Raw genomic sequence first — 20910 nt, 5'->3', positions numbered from 1 at the left:
CTGCAAAGAGGCTGAGAGTTCTGCGGTTTTATCCTTCATGAGATGTTTCTTGTGTGACACCTTGGTAATGAGACACCTTTTCATAGGCCATCAGTTGGGACTGAACCAGTTGATATTAATTTGCACTGATAAGGGGCAGGATTGCTTTCTAATTACTGACAGATTTCAGCTGATGCCTTGACTTTCCATGCCTTTTTGCACCTCCTTTTCTTTAGGTGTTCAATACTTTTTCCCCTGTGTCATTTCATATTATTACACATAATTTATGGACACCTATGGTTTGATTTCTTTGTATATGTGGATTACTTGCGTTATTATCAACATCTAATGGAAAATTTTCTGTCAATAGCACCTTTAGAAATATATTTACTGAGAAAAATGGTGGCATGTTGAATACTTATTTTATATGCTGTACTTTGACATACAGGGACTGACATAGGCTGTTGAGCACTTTAGTAGTAGTAGGAGCAGTAGTTGTAGTAGTAGATAAGGAGAGAGACACCTGTGCTGCAGACCTGAGCCAAACTTGTCACACATATACATACTTTGACATACAGGGAGTGGCAGACTATTAGGCACTTTAGCAGTTCTACTACTAGTAGTAGTAGTAGTCGTTGTAGTAACTGTCTCTTCTTGAGGTAGCTTTAGTCAGGCCCTAACAATTCTCTGGAATCTGGGGTAGGTAGGAGGTGAAGGTGAAGTTGGTTGGTGAAGATGAAGTTTTCATTTCTATCTCTGAATCAAATCCACCCTGGGGCTAGTATGTAACAACATGGCTTACTGTGCAATTAACTGAACGGATCATCTCTAACAAGACTGTGCTGCAGTTTTTTTCCATAGAGTGAGGTGGCAGCTTCCATGCAAGCCATTGCGCGCGCGTGCACACACACACACACACACAGAAACAATAATGCACTTTATACAAAAGATAAGTCTGTAAAAGAAAAAATGAACTTGTCATTTAAGGTATGCGGCAAGCTAAACTAGCTTGCTGAGAAAATTGTGACATTAAGGAGGGACACTTAGGGACAGGGTGAGAAGCTTGACTATCCAGGAGATACTCAGAGTAAAGCCACTGCTGCTCTGCATCAAAACAAGGCAGCTGAGGTGGTTCGGGCATCTGGTGAGGATGCCCCCTGATCGTCTCCAAGGGGAGGTTTTCCAGGCATGTCCAAATGGGAGGAGACCCAGAGGAAGACCCAGAACACACTGGAGGGATTATATACATCAGCTGGATTGGTATGGGCTCGGGATCCCCCAGTCAGAGGACTTGGCTGAGGATAGGGGAGTGTGGGATGAGCTGCTTGGTCTACTGCCATGGTGACCACAACTCGGGTAAGCAGCAGAAAATGAATAAAAGAATGACTTACTTCTCACTGTGTTTTGTTCAATAACACTACCTCTAACCTTAGTAACATGAAATATGGGGTTCCACAGGGGTCCGTCTTAGGCCCCCTGCTTTTCTCCCTTTAGATAGCTCCCCTCGGGTACATATTGAGGTGTTTTGGGATTAGCTTTCACTGTTATGCTGATGACACTCAGCTGTACATGCTGATAACTGCTGGTAATCTCATCCACATAAAATCCTTAGAGGATTGCCTTGCATCAGTGAGACGCTGGATGTCTAGCAACTTCCTACTTAAACTCTGATAAGACTGAAATGTTGGTTCTTGGTCCATTGAGACATCTGCATCAATTTGACCAGCCACCGTTTAACCTAGGCTCGTGTGTCATACATCAGACTGACAAAGTGAGGAACCTTGGAGTAATTTTCGATCCTACGTTGTCCTTTGACCTCTACATTAGAGATATTACGAGGAGTGCTTTCTTCCACCTGCAAAATATAGCGAAGATTCGTCCCATCCTGTCTATGGCTGATGCTGAAACCCTGATTCACGCGTTTGTCTCTTCTCTGCTGCTGCCAGACTTTTGACACAAAGCAGAAAGTTTGACCACATTACACCCATTTTGGCATCTTTTCACTGGCTTCCTGTCCCCATGTGATCAGATTTTAAGGTTCTGCTACTAACCTATAAAACTGTTCATGGATTGGCACCTCTCTACTTAGCTGACCTAATTAAACCCTACGTATCGGCCCGGGCTCTGCGTTCTCAGGGTGCAGGACTACTTTGTGTCCCTAGGGTGAATTAAAAAGTCTGCGGGCCACAGAACTTTATATTATCGTGCCCCTGTTCTGTGGAATGATTTCCCTGCATCAATAAAACAGACAGATTCTGTAGAGACTTTCAAGTCCAGACTTAAGACGCACATATTTTCCCTTTCGTAAGGCGAGCATATTGGCATAGTATGTTTCTATGGTTTTTACTCTTAATTTCTTTCAAATTCATTTTCTTAGTAAACAGAGCATGCCGCGGCCTCAACTTTATCTAAATTCTGCGTCTTTTAGTGAAGCTTAGGGCTAGTGGCCGGCGATCACCTTAGTATTTCTTTTGTTCTTCTTGTTGCTTAATGCTGACAAATTATACTGTATTTGTTATCTTTCTGCTGCCTGATTCTATTTTTTCTCTCTGTTTGAGCTGCGGCTCCATCCAGGGATTGGTGTGGTGTCTGTTTTCTGAGGCTCTCCTGTCCTGTGCACCGGCAACATCTCCTCTATATTCATTTTGTGAACTGTTTTCTAATTTATGTCTGTAGCATGGCCCAAGCAGAGGGTCATCCCTTTGAGTCTGGTCTGCTCGAGGTTTCTTCCTCAGAGGGAGTTTTTCCTTACCACTGTCGCCTGTGTGCTTGTGAAGTGTCTTGAGGCAACTTTGTTGTGATATGGTGCTATATAAATGAAATAAATTGAATTGAAACTTAAGAAGGGAACTCTATTAACAGTATCATGTTACCTCACACAGAGAACTGATTACAGCCACAACTTAAATTTATTTTGAAAGACAGTGGCAGTAGATGAACACCTGGTATTGGCATGGGCCTTCCCTAATCTACTTAAGGTTTAGAATTTGTCTTCAGTGATGTAATTTCCCAATAAAATGGATGAGCTCTTGGATGTAATGTTATGAAGCCACACAATGTTGTGAGTTTGCTGCATGCCCCTTCCAGCATGTGAACTCCCATCTGAAAACTGCAGCTTGCACTCTTACATAAGACAGTACTGGCAAATCCTGCTTTCAGCAGACACACTGTAGCTTTGGGAATTCAAATTCCACTGAAGTTAAATTTGAACAGAAAGAACAAAAACAGAGGCAACATGAGGAGCTTATGGATTACAAGGCAAATCACAAAACATTGGGACAATATGGAAAATGCAAATTTAAAAAGCAAAACAATGACAACGCAGTGATCCTTACATTTAGTTTGACTTCACCGGATGTTATTTACATCAGTCAGTATGAAAAACAAACAATACTGGTACTGTATAGTAAATTTGCGTCAAGTAGGCAGTTCTCAAAAAGTGAGCAATTATGCTGCAAGAACACTAGTGAGGGAAGCCACCAAGACACCCAGATAACTCTGAAGGAGTTATCAGCATTTGTGGTTGGAGGAAGTGGGCATAGTTCAAATTCAAATTTTCAAATTTATTAATTTATATAGCGGCAATTCACAATGAAATAGTCTCAAGGCGCTTCACACAACATAATAAAAACAGAAAAACTAAATTAAAAATTTAAAAACACAATAAAAAAGACAACCATAAAAAATACAAGAATAAAAACACATAATACTAATGATAAAACAAGGAAAACAAATGAGTCTTTCTCCACAGTGTCCGACTGCCGTACATGTGCCGGGAGATTGTTCCACAGAGCTGGGGCACGGTAGGAGAAAGCTCTGTGACCGGCAGAATTTTTATTCACCCTGGGAACACATAAAAGTCCTGCACCCTGAGAACGCAGAGCCCGAGCTGGTACATAGGGGCTTACCAGGTCAGCCAGATAGGGAGGTGCAAGTCCATGAACAATGTTATAAACTAATAACAGTACCTTAAAATCCGATCTTGCAGTGGCTGGAAGCCAGTGTAGGGATGCCAAAACGGGCGTAATGTGGTTGAATTTTCTGCTTTGTGTCAAAAGTCTGGCAGCAGCACTTTGAACCTTTTGAAGACCCCTAATCCTGGACTGCGGTAAGCCAGAAAATAGAGCATTACAATAGTCCAATCTAGAAGAGACAAATGCATGAATCAAAGTCTCAGCATCAGCCATAGACAGGATGGGACGAATCTCTGCTATATTTCGCAAATGGAAGAAAGCAGTCCTCGTAATGTCTCTAATATGTAGGTCCAAAGACAACATAAGATCAAAAATTACCCCAAGATTCCTCACTTTATCCGTATGATGTATAACATACGAACCTAAGTTAAGCGCTAGCTGATCAAACTGATGCCGATACCTCGCTGGACCAAGAACCATCACTTCAGTCTTATCAGAATTTAAAAGTAGGAAGTTACTAGACATCCAACTTTTCACTGATGCAAGGCAATCTTCCAAAGATTTTATGTGAATGAGATTACCAGCAGGTATCAGCATGTTTTTTTGCTCTTGCTTGCCTCTACTGGTGGTTGGCTCTCACTGCGGTATTGTATCACTTCCTGTTCCGGAGCACAGCGGTGTTTTGCTGTATCTGTTAGCTGTTTAATCTGCGCAGTTAGATTGATCTAGTTATCTAGATTACGATTTGTTTCCCAGTGTGATCTTTACGTGCCTTAACTAAAGCACTCCTTCTGCTGAATCACCTCTAAATTATTTACACATTATTCACTTTGCGTGTTTTAGGAATCCGCTAGCTTAGCATAGCTACTAGCTCTTAGCCGATTTAGCATGGCGGCTTCTCCTGTCTCTCCCGCACTTTTCTGCTCTGGGTGTGAAATGTTTAGTTATTCCTCAGCCTCCTTTAGCAGTAACGGTACTTGTAATAAGTGTAGCTTATTCGTAGCTTTGGAGGCCAGGCTGGGCGAATTGGAGACTCGGCTCCGCACCATGGAAAATTCTACAGCTAGCCAGGCCCCTGTAGTTGGTGCGGACCAAGGTAGCTTAGCCGCCGTTAGTTACCCCCTGGCAGATCCCGAGCAGCCGGGAAAGCAGGCCGACTGGGTGACTGTGAGGAGGAAGCGTAGCCCTAAACAGAAGCCCCGTGTACACCGCCAACCCGTTCACATCTCTAACCGTTTTTCCCCACTCGACGACACACCCGCCGAGGATCAAACTCTGGTTATTGGCGACTCTGTTTTGAGAAATGTGAAGTTAGCGACACCAGCAACCATAGTCAATTGTCTTCCGGGGGCCAGAGCAGGCAACATTGAAGGAAATTTGAAACTGCTGGCTAAGGCTAAGCGTAAATTTGGTAAGATTGTAATTCACGTCGGCAGTAATGACACCCGGTTACGCCAATCGGAGGTCACTAAAATTAACATTAAATCGGTGTGTAACTTTGCAAAAACAATGTCGGACTCTGTAGTTTTCTCTGGGCCCCTCCCCAATCAGACCGGGAGTGACATGTTTAGCCGCATGTTCTCCTTGAATTGCTGGCTGTCTGAGTGGTGTCCAAAAAATGAGGTGGGCTTCATAGATAATTGGCAAAGCTTCTGGGGAAAACCTGGTCTTGTTAGGAGAGACAGCATCCATCCCACTTTGGATGGAGCAGCTCTCATTTCTAGAAATCTGGCCAATTTTCTTAAATCCTCCAAACCGTGACTATCCAAGGTTGGGACCAGGAAGCAGAGTTGTAGTCTTACACACCTCTCTGCAGCTTCTCTCCCCCTGCCATCCCCTCATTACCCCATCCCCGTAGAGACGGTACCTGCTCCCAGACTACCAATAACCAGCAAAAATCTATTTAAGCATAAAAATTCAAAAAGAAAAAATAATATAGCACCTTCAACTGCACCACAGACTAAAACAGTTAAATGTGGTCTATTAAACATTAGGTCTCTCTCTTCTAAGTCCCTGTTGGTAAATGATATAATAATTGATCAACATATTGATTTATTCTGCCTTACAGAAACCTGGTTACAGCAGGATGAATATGTTAGTTTAAATGAGTCAACACCCCCGAGTCACACTAACTGTCAGAATGCTCGTAGCACGGGCCGGGGCGGAGGATTAGCAGCAATCTTCCATTCCAGCTTATTAATTAATCAAAAACCCAGACAGAGCTTTAATTCATTTGAAAGCTTGACTCTTAGTCTTGTCCATCCAAATTGGAAGTCCCAAAAAACAGTTTTATTTGTTATTATCTATCGTCCACCTGGTCGTTACTGTGAGTTTCTCTGTGAATTTTCAGACCTTTTGTCTGACTTAGTGCTTAGCTCAGATAAGATAATTATAGTGGGCGATTTTAACATCCACACAGATGCTGAGAATGACAGCCTCAACACTGCATTTAATCTATTATTAGACTCTATTGGCTTTGTTCAAAAAGTAAATGAGTCCACCCACCACTTTAATCATATCTTAGATCTTGTTCTGACTTATGGTATGGAAATAGAAGACTTAACAGTATTCCCTGAAAACTCCCTTCTGTCTGATCATTTCTTAATAACATTTACATTTACTCTGATGGACTACCCAGCAGTGGGGAATAAGTTTCATTACACTAGAAGTCTTTCAGAAAGCGCTGTAACTAGGTTTAAGGATATGATTCCTTCTTTATGTTCTCTAATGCCATATACCAACACAGTGCAGAGTAGCTACCTAAACGAGTAAGTGAGATAGAGTATCTCGTCAATAGTTTTACATCCTCATTGAAGACAACTTTGGATGCTGTAGCTCCTCTGAAAAAGAGAGCTTTAAATCAGAAGTGCCTGACTCCGTGGTATAACTCACAAACTCGTAGCTTAAAGCAGATAACCCGTAAGTTGGAGAGGAAATGGCGTCTCACTAATTTAGAAGATCTTCACTTAGCCTGGAAAAAGAGTCTGTTGCTCTATAAAAAAAAAGCCCTCCGTAAAGCTAGGACATCTTTCTACTCATCACTAATTGAAGAAAATAAGAACAACCCCAGGTTTCTTTTCAGCACTGTAGCCAGGCTGACAAAGAGTCAGAGCTCTATTGAGCTGAGTATTCCATTAACTTTAACTAGTAATGACTTCATGACTTTCTTTGCTAACATCATTTTAACTATTAGAGAAAAAATTACTCATAACCATCCCAAAGACGTATCGTTATCTTTGGCTGCTTTCAGTGATGCCGGTATTTGGTTAGACTCTTTCTCTCCGATTGTTCTGTCTGAGTTATTTTCATTAGTTACTTCATTCAAACCATCAACATGTTTATTAGACCCCATTCCTACCAGGCTGCTCAAGGAAGCCCTACCATTATTTAATGCTTCGATCTTAAATATGATCAATCTATCTTTGTTAGTTGGCTATGTACCACAGGCTTTTAAGGTGGCAGTAATTAAACCATTACTTAAAAAGCCATCACTTGACCCAGCTATCTTAGCTAATTATAGGCCAATCTCCAACCTTCCTTTTCTCTCAAAAATTCTTGAAAGGGTAGTTGTAAAACAGCTAACTGATCATCTGCAGAGGAATGGTCTATTTGAAGAGTTTCAGTCAGGTTTTAGAATTCATCATAGTACAGAAACAGCATTAGTGAAGGTTACAAATGATCTTCTTATGTGAGAAATCTTGGAGTCATTTTTGATCAGGATATGTCATTCAAAGCGCATATTAAACAAATATGTAGGACTGCTTTTTTGCATTTACGCAATATCTCTAAAATCAGAAAGGTCTTGTCTCAGAGTGATGCTGAAAAACTAATTCATGCATTTATTTCCTCTAGGCTGGACTATTGTAATTCATTATTATCAGGTTGTCCTAAAAGTTCCCTAAAAAGCCTTCAGTTAATTCAAAATGCTGCAGCTAGAGTACTGACGGGGACTAGAAGGAGAGAGCATATCTCACCCATATTGGCCTCTCTTCATTGGCTTCCTGTTAATTCTAGAATAGAATTTAAAATTCTTCTTCTTACTTATAAGGTTTTGAATAATCAGGTCCCATCTTATCTTAGGGACCTCGTAGTACCATATCACCCCAATAGAGCGCTTCGCTCTCAGACTGCAGGCTTACTTGTAGTTCCTAGGGTTTGTAAGAGTAGAATGGGAGGCAGAGCCTTCAGCTTTCAGGCTCCTCTCCTGTGGAACCAGCTCCCAATTCAGATCAGGGAGACAGACACCCTCTCTACTTTTAAGATTAGGCTTAAAACTTTCCTTTTTGCTAAAGCTTATAGTTAGGGCTGGATCAGGTGACCCTGAACCATCCCTTAGTTATGGTGCTATAGACGTAGACTGCTGGGGGGTTCCCATGATGCATTGTTTCTTTCTCTTTTTGCTCTGTATGCACCACTCTGCATTTAATCATTAGTGATCGATCTCTGCTCCCCTCCACAGCATGTCTTTTTCCTGGTTCTCTCCCTCAGCCCCAACCAGTCCCAGCAGAAGACTGCCCCTCCCTGAGCCTGGTTCTGCTGGAGGTTTCTTCCTGTTAAAAGGGAGTTTTTCCTTCCCACTGTAGCCAAGTGCTTGCTCACAGGGGGTCGTTTTGACCGTTGGGGTTTTACATAATTATTGTATGGCCTTGCCTTACAATATAAAGCGCCTTGGGGCAACTGTTTGTTGTGATTTGGCGCTATATAAAAAAACTGATTGATTGATGTACAATTGGGTGTCATCAGCATAGCAATGAAAGGGAATCCCAAAACGCCGCAGTATATTCCCAAGGGGTGCTACATAAAGGGAAAAAAGCAGAGGGCCTAAATTGGATCCCTGCGGAACCCCAAACTTCATATCCCTAAGATCAGAAGAAGTGCCATTGCACAACACACAGTAAGAACGACTAGACATGTATGACGTCAACCATGCAAGGGCAGTTCCTGTAATCCCAAATTGAAGTTCAAATGTTGTCTGTTACATCACCAGTTGTGCAGCTTCATGAAGTGGTATAGGCAGTGGTGGGCACAGATCCGATAACAGATAATTATCGAAGATAATGTTTTCATTATCGGATTATCTTTTTAGATAACATTAAAAACCATTATCGGACTAATTATCTTCCGATAATTTTTGTCCGATAACTTTTATACCGATAACGTAGTAAACAAAGCTGAACAGCGGCAAACATTTTTAAAATCAGTTGAGCACCTACCTGTTAAAAGTTTCATAACAGATGTATAGTTCTACCCTCTGCAAACAGAAGAGAGCTGCTTCTAGGAGAAACTGCTCTATCTGCAGGCAAAAGAGAACTGGTCACAAAAAAAGAAATTCATTTCCTTTACACCATACTGATACACTGGCAATATCACCCAAGTCATCCAGAGGCATACATTTTTAACTTATGGTTCAAATTTTAACCAAACTAATTTCGGACAAGTTATTTAAAATTACTGTCATGTCTGAAGTTTTATAAAGTGAAAATATCAGATATATGTTTTTAGTTTTAAAGTAATGTGCTACTTTTAAGGTTTTAGTGAGCACATGGTGTGCCCAGCAGTGCATTATTGGTAGGATAGGGTAATCTCAGTATGTTCATGACAGGACAAATGCATTTGAGACACTGTTCAGGCTCCAAGGACAACAGCATTAAACTCTAGTGCCTAAAACTCTCGTGAATATAGTCTCTGGGTTTATAGACGTTGTTATTGTATTTGCGTTTGTTAAATTCCACGCATCTTAAATGTAGCAGACACGGATTATCTGGAATTTTGTTTTGGCAAGGCCTCTACTGCCATTTACTGGCCAGTAGTGTTCCTGGCAGTATTTGTCCTGAAGCTGGCCAGACACTGTATAATATTTTTAATCACTGTACTCAGTTTCAGTTCAAACTGTACCATAGAACCGCACGGTGTTCAGAGCGCCTGATTTATGTTCTCACACACATTGTACATTCAAAAACCACACGTCGAACTCGTGTTTCCAGAAGCAAAACGTAAGCTTTTTTTCAAACTTAATTTATAAAAACTCTCAATGGGAGACATCAAAGTTTAAAAATAAAACAAAAACAAAAAAAACATTACAAGACAGCTCTGCGGTATTTGCACATGCACAGTGCGAGTGGTTGGACACTTGTAGCTCTTCAGTAGCAGGATACCCTCATGACGGCCGACCAGAATAATATCAAACAGGTTTGATTTTCATTCGACCATACGATCAGCGATCAGGAGGTGGTCGTGAGATGTTAAACACAGCTTGTTACTCCATGTACACTACACTATGCAGGACATGCGATTAACACGTGAAATAAAGTGGATTGAACCTGAAACTCGGTCCAAAAAATACTCGCACAAATGAAAAATAATTTGAAACAGGGCCAAAACTCGCACAGTGTAAAGCCAACATTTATGTGTCAAGACAATATTGAGTGCATGTTTTACAACATCATAAAATGTGCGCACATCATAAAACATGCGCACGGCACTAATAAAATGAGCGCACATTCTCTCCACATGCAAAACATTTTGCGATGACACTTCCAGGGCTCCGAAAAAATGCCTGTTTTTACAAATAAAAAAATGGAATATTTTACAAAAGCACATTTATCTGTAAACACAACACACGACACACGTCACATTAATGTGTTGGTTTACATAATGAATGACTGAACCAGTCAGTGTTTAGCAGAGGCACTTTTACCCAGAATCCTTTGCGATCTGTCTGTGTTTGTTACAAAACCTCAGAATTAGTGCATTATTCAACATTAAAAGATATATGTTATATTTTAACTTTGTACAAATGACAGAATTGACATTAATGGAGTTATTCTATCAGTATTCACAACAAACCATAAGTCAGCATGACTTTATTTTCCAAGACCTCCGCCTGACCGGAGCGTTGTGATTGGCAGAGAGCTGGCTTTGTGGCTGCTCTCAGGGTGCTTCTGTGCTGGAAGCTGTGTAGTAAACAAGAGCTTCCAGCAGGGCGCAGGATGTTCAAAGACAGAAGTGTGGGCTCATTGTTTGGGTCTGTTGTCGACTAGAAGCGATTGTGGTGCTAAAACTCAAATTCAGTTTATTAGTAGTTGCAAATGTACCAGAGACAATACTGGAATTTATCGATTATCTGTAACTTCCGAGACATTTTTGGGTGGTTTATTGTTTTATCTTTATCAAAGATAACTTTTCAGTTATCTGATTATCTGTTATCAAAGTTAATTCCACTGGGTATAGGGGAGGATTTTCTTAAAAGGAACGTTCAAAATTTCAGCTGCAGTATGCCAGAAGGTATATTGGAACCAGAGTCTAGATTTGATCTTGTTTCCTATTATACTGTATAGTCTTATGTTATATTATATTATACAGTCCACTCCAACAAGAAGCTGTGAATGGGGATGCAACAGGCAAATGTTGCACCATTCCCAATTTCTCCACTCACATCCACATAAGCCTATGATGTTTTCAGAGCTGTCATGTGTGTCTTAGCATCTTTCCTCACTAGTCTCCCTACAGCATGGTCACTCAGTTTTGAAGAACTGCCTTCTTGACACAGATTTACTATACATTGCACTGACGTAAATGAAGTCCAAGACATATTCAGTAACTTGGAAATATTCATGTATCCATCCCCTGACTAGTCTCAAGAAAACTGACTGTGAAAGTGATGGTTTAATACTTATATTTAGAATAAATTTTCCCCTCCCAACTTTTTTTTAAATGTTTTGCAGGTCTTAAATCACTGACTTCAGCAGATAAAAAAGCACTACTATGAAATGCAGTCCTTAATCGGTTGTTAGACTCAACCCTTAGAGCCATAAGGGCATTTTCTTGATTTTAACCATACCATTTAGCCCCTTCACACATAATGTGAATTTGGTCAAATTGCACATGAAGTGCGCATGAAGCAGGAATCGTATGCAATACATGTAAAATCGTAGCTGCTTCTAACGCCTGGCGTGCCTGGGGGGGGGGGGGCACTTTCCAACAAAACACGGAAGACTCATGGCAGAAACCACTGATCTCTACAAAATGGACCAATCCATTTTGTAGAGATCAGTGGTTTCTGCACCAATCCGAATCAAATCAAATCAATTTTATTTATATAGCACCAAATCACAACAAACAGTTGCCCCAAGGGGCTTTATATTGTAAGGCAAAGCCATACAGTAATTACGGAAAAACCCCAACGGTCAAAACGACCCCCTGTGAGCAAGCACTTGGCGACAGTGGGAAGGAGGATTGGTGCAGAAACCACTGATCTGTACAAAACATTAACGTGTGACAGGACTGCTCATTTATGAGCAGTTTTCTGAAGAAAAATCATTGGAAATGTTTTTTGTTGTTGTTGTTACCTCAAAATTTCTGATTAGTTAAAAAAACAGTTTAGAACACTTGTAATTAAAATAGCTAAATAAATCAATAAATGGTTCTTTAGAAACCTTTCATCTGTAAATTAAAACAACCTGTTATTTCAGATTAGATCATTTCTTGTTTAACATAAGGAACCTTGGACATTTATTTTTACACAAATAAAATAACATGGAAACTTGTACAGGGTGGCTGGGCGCTCCCTTAGAGATAGGGTGAGGAGCTCGGGCACTCGGGAGGAGCTCAGAGTCGAGCCGCTGCTCCTCCACGTCGAAAGGAGTCAGTTGAGGTGGCTCGGGCATCTTTTCCGGATGCCCCCTGGACGCCTCGCTGGAGAGGTGTTCCGGGTACGTCCCACTCGGAGGAGGCCCCGGGGAAGACCCAGGACACGCTGGAGGGACTACATCTCTCGGCTGGCTTGGGAACGCCTTGGGGTTCCCCCGGAGGAGCTGGAGGAGGTGTGTGTGGATCGGGAGGTCTGGGCGGCTTTGCTTGAGCTGCTGCCCCCGCGACCCGACTCCGGATAAAGTGGAAGAAAATGATGGATGGATGGCTGGATGGATGGAAACTTGTACATTTTTAAAGTCTGGTAGATTATTTACATCTCATTTCAACCAGAAAAACAAACACTAAATAAATACAAATGTTTATTATAAATGCAACAGGAAATAATTTAACAATGACTGCAGTGTGATTGTAAAGTAGGATTTCTATGACATAAACCTCATGATGTTTTTTTTATATATAGTCATTTAAACTTGTAATTTCGTCAAAATATGTAATTGCCTTTAATGTTATCAGGACAGTCATTTCTAAAATATGAATTTGAGCACAATAAGTGGAGAGCTTCTACCTGTGCAAATGTCTTTTGACTTTGATTCGTGGACATTTTTAATGATCTGTTCATTTATTGTTAAAATATAAAATGAAACAGCTTTTTTAAAAATAATAAAATAGTTGCTGTTCAAAGAGCCTTTTATTTAGAAGCAGGTGATGTTATGCTGGATTCTCGGGACCAGATGAAGGTCTCTTCTGCAGCTTTGAACTCTGGTGGTGTTGCTGAAGACACTTTTGTCCTATTTTGAAGAGCAGAGATGTTTTCTTTCGACTGGACTTTGTGGTGTTCATCAATGGAAGTTTTGTTGTCTGCACAGCAAATGTTCCTGATTGGGACAAATAAAAATACTTCTTTAAATATAAAGAAACACTAAACAGTTTATATATAAAAAAAGGGGGAAAAAAACAGCAAAAAAAAAGATGGAAAAAAGATGGAAAAAAAAAACGCCTAAAAAAATAAGTTATTTAAAGTTGAGCTTTTGTGGTGTCTGAAAAAAGCTGTAGCTTTATTTGGTAAAAATAAGAAAGACTGAACCATCTACAAATTAAAGCTGTGCTGTGCTGAAAAGCTAAGCTAACGTTAGCCGATCAATAAACCTTCACAGCAGTGCCGAAACGTCACGTTTTACTTTTATTTTATTCTCACCTCGATAAAGCTGCAGAAGTAATCTCCGATGGGCAAACTGGGACTTCGCATATATCCAAAAAGTGGAAGATTTCGGACTGCATTGCTCTGCACAGTGATGACGCCTGAAGGCCGGCTTCTCTGTGCGGGTCGGCCCACTGTCGCGGTTCGATCAATATCCCACCAAGTCGTCAGTCCTCCCTCGGTCGGCATCAATCCGAAAAGTAGCTGAAAAAAAGCTTCTCCCAGCAGGGTGATGGGAGAATCGTTCTACTGTTGTTTTTTAAAGGTTTTTTGTGGTTCAGGTGACGCAAATTCAAGATGGTGATCGCTGAACTTTATTCAGGGTGTGAAACAGCCAGAGTGTGACATAGCCGCAATCTCCGCCCCCTTGTCGCTTCCGAAGCGACGTGTCTGACGTCACGACGCGTTGGAAACGCACCGGCCTGGCGTTACGAAGCGTCACGCTGAAGCTTGCAGTGTGAAAGGCCCTTGACACTGCTTGAATAAATCAAGCTTGCCCTCTGCCGCACTGACAAGCGCAACCCTCAACCTATCAAATCACTTGAACATAGACACACGCCATATCCGTTTGTTTTAAAATTAATTACTTTATTGAATAACTAATATTTTAATATATTTTCCAGTATTTCTTTTTCTTTCTTTTTTCTTTTTATTTTTTGATAACTCTAACATCCAAGGGGGCAGAGGTTGATGACGTGAGGGGGCGTCGCCCCCAAACGCCCCCTCGTGGCGCCGGGTCCGGTCTGTTTGCTCTGGATGAGTTTCTCAGACTGAGCTGGAGGACGCCAGCACATTATCCCACCACCAACACGAAAAAACAAATAGAAATTACACTGTTAAATTACACTGTGAACAACATGTTACAGAGGCAGGGCGATGACATCATCCTTTCAGTTTTCCACAGTAAGACACTTCTGGCATTTCCAGATTTGTGTGATTAGATAAATATTCCACTCATAAAGAAAATAAACATTCATCAACAGAACTGATTTTTACACAAAAATGAGTGTAACGTGATGTTCAATGACATCACGTTCAACAATGTCATGATAATAAAAAGGCACCTTTCATTAATAAAAACCTCAACGTGCTACAGGGAAAAAATAAAACCAAATATAAATAAGAAAATAAAAACATAAACTCTTAAGACAAAAACAGTCACCAGTATGTAATAAACCAAAATAAATTAATAAAATGAAAAGACTAAGATGCAACAGATTCAAATTATTGAGACCTGTAATAGGCCTGTCTAAAGAGGCATGTCTAGAGACTTTTTTAAAAGCTTCCACAGTTTGTGGAGCCCTCAGATGATCAGGGAGGGAGTTCCAAATATGAGGACCAGCTGAACAGAAGGCCCCATCTCCCACGGTGTGAAGTTTGGTCTGAGGGGAGACCACTGAACTATACACTACGTGGAATGGGCATCACGGCTGAGCGAGTGAAGCCAAGCCGCTGCATTGTCGGCCATCCTGCGTCCCCCAAAAGACGCAAATGCCGCACAGTGGAATCAGGTCAATAGTATAGGGTCAAACTCACCAATTTCTGCAGAATGAAGCCCTTCGTCAAGTTGTTATGTAATATTATTAAGCTCTGTTAAGGCCATTTATAAGACTTATACACGCAGTGTAGTTTTTGATAGATTACTAAAGTAAATAGAAACAAAAACTTAAGCTCTTGCAATGCAACACTATTTGAATACTTTCTATCATATTATACGCTTGTGAACACGCACAAAGCCCCCCCATACCCACACATAATGTTCATTTGACACAACACACACACACACACTCACTCAAAACACCCCCCAAACAGTGCACATCAACCACAATCAAATGCACAAATACTTTTTAATGTCGTGCACACACACAGAAAGGCACACAAGTAATTGGTACAGTTAAAGTACGATATATGTATATATATGTGTATATATATATATATATATATATGTGTATATATGTATATATTATATTGTATATATTATAATGTATTTTAGTTTTGCAGAAGTAGGAACATTGCAACAAATCAGTCACAGTTGATGTAAAGCAGTCAATCCATTCACACATGTCAATGTACACGCTATCAAATTGAAAATTAACTATGTGACAGCTTTAGTGTCAGAAACAACAAAATACAACTAGAGCAATGGCCCAATTTTAAATGAGTTGTTTACATTTCAAAACTTTACAGCATCTGATTAACATATTTTGAAAAATACCTTTTTATGTATGTACAGAGCATGTACTCACTTTCATCATCAGATGGAGCAGCATCTTATTTGGATCCAAAATAAAAAATAGTATAGTAATATTATTTGATAATGCTCTATAGAAGTTGACATTTTCAAAGAAGCCAGACGAAGTTAGAGGCTGAAAAATTCAAAATGTATATTACATGTATTATATAATATATGTATCATTATTATATTATTTCATATGACATATATTATATATTATAATATTATATTATATATATTATATGTTTTACTGTATAATATATGTATTATATTATGTATATTACTGAATAATGTATATTACTGAATCTGGCCTGTCAACTTCATGGAAAACTCATAATAATAAAGCAAAACTGAAAATCCTGAAAGTCCTCTCCCACGATTTTCACGAGTATCACGATTCATGCAATTAATTGCAGCGCAAGATGGCATTTTGCGGTGCAAACAAAGCTAAATCAAATCAAACAAAGCTATATCAGCGATTATTAATCTAAATTGTGCATGTGCAACGAGCGTCTTTTTTATATTAGCGTTCGAAGTTCTGGGGGACACAAGATGGCGTTTTCTGTACTTCCGCCGGCTTCACGCCTCAGCACCCAATCAAGGTACAGTGATCGATTGGGATCATTCCATGTAGTGTATAGTTCAGTGGGGGAGATGGAGAAGATTAGTGTAACGGGAGGGTGTGTGGGGAGTGAGGAGGTCTTTGAGGTGAGCGGGGGGCATTGCCATGGATGCATTAGTGGGTGATGATAGATGTAATGTGCTCCTGTTTACATACTCTTGTCAGAATTCTAGCTGCACTGTTTTGAATGTATTGGAGCCTTTGGAAGTATTTCCAGAGATCCCAAAGAGCAGGGAGTTACAGTAGTCAAGCCTAGAAGAGACAAAGGCATGGATGAGTTTTTCAGCATCAATGATGATGTCGTACTGCAGTGAGTGTAGTTTCAAGTTGTTGAAATGGTGCCCAAATATCCATGAGTGGAACTGAAAAGAAGTGAAGTCTGTGTGACCTAAAGGACTACCTGAAGAACAGCAGTAGGCACAGACAAACCAGTGACCCGGTGTAACTCTTGGTAATTACTCCTCAGAGAACACGGCCTCTGGACAGGAACCAAATCATTGATGCTTTTCCTCTTAACCATAACAATAGGTCCATTGTGTTGTTATGAAGACATCAATGGTAGGTGAAAGATTTTCTCTCTGCCTGCTGTTGGCATTTTTTCCCTGAGGCTATAGGCTACATGAGGTCTATGAATATTTGTATTGAACAGTAGCCTAGGTTTGTGTGTGTGATTTTGGTCATTCTGTATGTCATTAGTGACTGTCGCAGATGGGAATGTGGCTATGTGTGTGTATGCCTGTGAATGTGGCAGAGGTTTAGCAGAGAGCCGTTGCGACACATGAGCCCATAGCACCTGCAGAAAAATATCTCTGGAACCGCCACTGACAACACCTCCCACTCCCTGCATGCCACACTGATGTCCTGTCAGAGCACCTTCAGCCATAGACTGAGACCACCGAGGTGCACCCCAGAACGCCACAGGAGGTCTTTCCTACCTGTTGCTATCAAACTGTATAATTACTCTCCATTCTGCAGGATGAATACATAATGAACAGAGCTATTCAGATATTCAGAGTAAATTTGTTGTACTTATTGTAAAAAAAAAAAAAAAAAAAAAAATTCACTCTTTACTGTTTCTGTACTCTGGCAAAATTTTATGATCTTATCTTAAATCTGAAAATATGAAATGCCTTTTTGGAAATTCTTCAAATCTATTGTGAAAATACTCATTTAATCATGTCAGTGAATTGTTTTGGGCTTACTAACGTGTTTGGGTCACAAAAGTAGTGTAATATATGAAAGAGTTTTTAATCAGTGTAGAATAAATGTCCAAAATGAAAATGTAATCTTACACATTGAGTGAAAAAGCTGTCCATCACTGTATATTGCCAAATTTTGAATAATTTGGGTGAAATTACATCAAAGGTATTATATACTACATATCATGCTTCCTTCTGTCTTTTTTTGTGGAAACACCAGTGGCCAAAAGACACCCATTCCTATCCATCACTGATGTTCACTTTTATACCACAAATAATGGAGAAGGATTTATCATTTTGAAATAGCAAATGTAATGTACAGTCACTTTTTGTTATATGGCTGGGGGGGCCTGGCTGCCGGTTTGTTTCTGTCTTTTGGTTTTTCCTCCCAGGTGGCTGTGCGTTTGGGACTGAGTGGCTGTGTTGCTGAGGCTGTCAGGACCTCACCCTGATCACCCTGCGACTCGTCAGGACTCACAGCTGTGGTGCATCTGGATGGATTGGAACATGTTGGCATTTAAGACTGGAGTGCACAGTGTGTATTTGCCAGAGACTCGACCTTGTGACCAGACGGGTGAGATCGTCGTCTTGGGAGCTATCTCATCAGCAGCGGATGCTGAGAACGTCAGGTTTGATTGCACAGTCTGTGAAAGAGGAGGGGGTGAGGTCTCACGCTCGTCAGCACACTTCCTGAGGTACGTTAGATTTTGTGACTAACAGTTATACAGTCAGTAAATGTGGTGTCCCTCACACCTTATTGTATTGAGCTGTTTGTTAGTCATGTATCAGCTTTCACTGCAGTGGAGTTTTGTGAACTGATTGTTCCATGCTGCAGGTTGGGAAGCTGATCAGTAATCAAGCCAGGAAGTGTTTGCTGTTTGTACACCTTTAAGTGTTCTGTGTGTAGAGTGTGGACTCACATAATGGTTCCTTCTTTCACAGACTCGGTTGTTGCGGCCACCTGGGGGGGTGTCGGCGGGGTCCTTGGGTCCGAAACAACTTCTGGCTCCGGACCGTAGCGCTGCTGGGAGCGCACCACGCCAGGCCGCACCTTCTGTTATTATATTATCACTGTTATGTATTAAATTCAGTTAGCCTTTGAACCGTGCTCTGCTATTTCATACTGGGTCCTTCAAACGCTGGTCGGTTCTCCGAGCTGCGTCCGACACATAACACTTTTGTTAAACACAGAAACAACCAAATCAGTATACTTGTACTGATAAAACAATTTCTTCTGTTGTGTGCAGCATGTCTAGAGCATACTTTCACATATGGCCCTTTGGGCTGTTTGTACAATGCAAAAAAAAACCCATCCATTAATTCATTCATTTTCTACACCCGCTTACTCCAATCAAGGGTCAGTGGGACTGGAGCCCATCCCAGCAGTCAAAGGGCATAAGGCGAAGTTACACCCCGGATATTCGATACATCCTGGACAGGACGCCAGTCTATCGCAGGGCCCACATATACACCTACGGTCAATTTAGAGTCACCAATCACCTAACCTGCGTGTTTTTCTGTCTGAAGTGTTTGGACCCAAAATGCAAACTCTCGGACTACTGGATGTAGAAGTACTCATGGTCTTTAATTCAGGCTCTGGTTTGGTACACAGTGATCAGTTGGCGAGGCAGAAGCACAAAAAGGGTCAGGCAAAAACGCAGTCATGGGCAAGCAGGGTTCAAAGGCACGAGCAGACACAGACATCATGGGCAAGGCAAAAGGCGCAGTCAAAAACACAAGGCAGGATCTGGATACACCGGCAAACAAACAGGGACTAGGACAAAGCGCTGGTGAGTGTACAAAGACAACAAACGAGCAAGGGTGTGGTGGCTGGGTGGAGATTAAATAAGACAGGAGTTAACTAGGTGCACGAGAAGGAACAATCAAGAAGGGGGTGTGGCTAGTGAACAGAGATAGGCATGAGACAAGATAGTGAAGGCAGGAAGACAGAGTGGGGTGATGAAACAAAGATGTGTGAGCAGGTGCAAGAGCGGGAGTGAGTGAAAGAAGACAAAGCAGACAGAGTTAAAGTGAGAGAAAAACATGACAGGTGCAGGATGTGAGTGAAAATAATTACTGGGCGTGAGACATGTTAAGTGAACATAAATAACTGGGTGTGAGACAAGGACATGAAAGCAGGTGCAGGATGTGAAGTGGGAACAAGAGGCAAAAACAAAACTGAATCATATTTCCGTGAACAGGAATCAGACATGAACAAGAGACGAGACTAAACATGAACTGGCGAGACAGACTTAATCAAGACAGAAAGCAGACCGGAGATAAACTAGATAAAACTGCTCAGAGAATAATAAGAAATTAAACACCATAACAGAACTAATACTGAAACAGGCCAGACATTAAACTCTAAGTAGAAAAGAAACAAAACCAGACACAGTGCAAACAGAAATGAGAACAGCATAAAAGAGCAAATGATAACTAAATGATCAACTATGAAAACACAGATTAATAGAAAGGAATTGAGACATGATCTGAATATAAATGTAACAAAGAAAGTGACAAAGCAGAGAACCCATAGAAACAGAGTAATTATCAGTGCCCAAAACAGTCCACAAACCCAATGAAAGGATAGCCGAACCTTATCCTAAAACCCCACCCCCAGCTAGCAACACATTCAACAAATACAGGAAACAATGAATTAATGAATTAACAGAGGCTTTACTGACTCATATAGAGACCCACTGAAATAACTGAAGGCAGATGAAATGAAGCACACCTGTGCAAACTACAAATCCACAAATAATTTAGGCCCCTCTTGTGAGTTGCTACCTGGCCATTCGGAAGAGACTTCACCAAGTAAAAAGATCTTTTGGACAGTTTCTTGCCACACAGATTGCAAACATGGAAGGATTTGCCATAACGTGTTATGAGCAACATTAAAGTGGACTAACCAATCTTGGAACCAGTATGAAGTCTTGACATAGCCTGGGTATAATTAAAACTGCCTAAATGACAACTACGAGGGCTGTCAATAAAGTATAAGTCCTTTTTATTTTTTTCAAAACTATATGGATTTCATTCATATGTTTTTATGTCAGACATGTTTGAACCCTCGTGTGCATGCGTGAGTTCTTCCACGACTGTCGGTGACGTCA

The 20910-nt window shown here is 40.8% G+C and overlaps 1 protein-coding gene across 1 annotated transcript in view; it reads right to left on the bottom strand.

Moving 5' to 3' along the window:
* Nucleotides 1-20910, bottom strand: part of gabbr1a (gamma-aminobutyric acid (GABA) B receptor, 1a) — a 442232-nt gene that overhangs the window by 374946 nt on the left and 46376 nt on the right. The window lies entirely within an intron of this gene.

This window comes from Thalassophryne amazonica, chromosome 7, assembly GCF_902500255.1.
Source record: "Thalassophryne amazonica chromosome 7, fThaAma1.1, whole genome shotgun sequence".
NCBI lineage: Eukaryota > Metazoa > Chordata > Actinopteri > Batrachoidiformes > Batrachoididae > Thalassophryne > Thalassophryne amazonica.
Note: the sequence above shows the minus strand (reverse complement) of the source record. Positions and strands in the feature narration are given on the sequence as shown.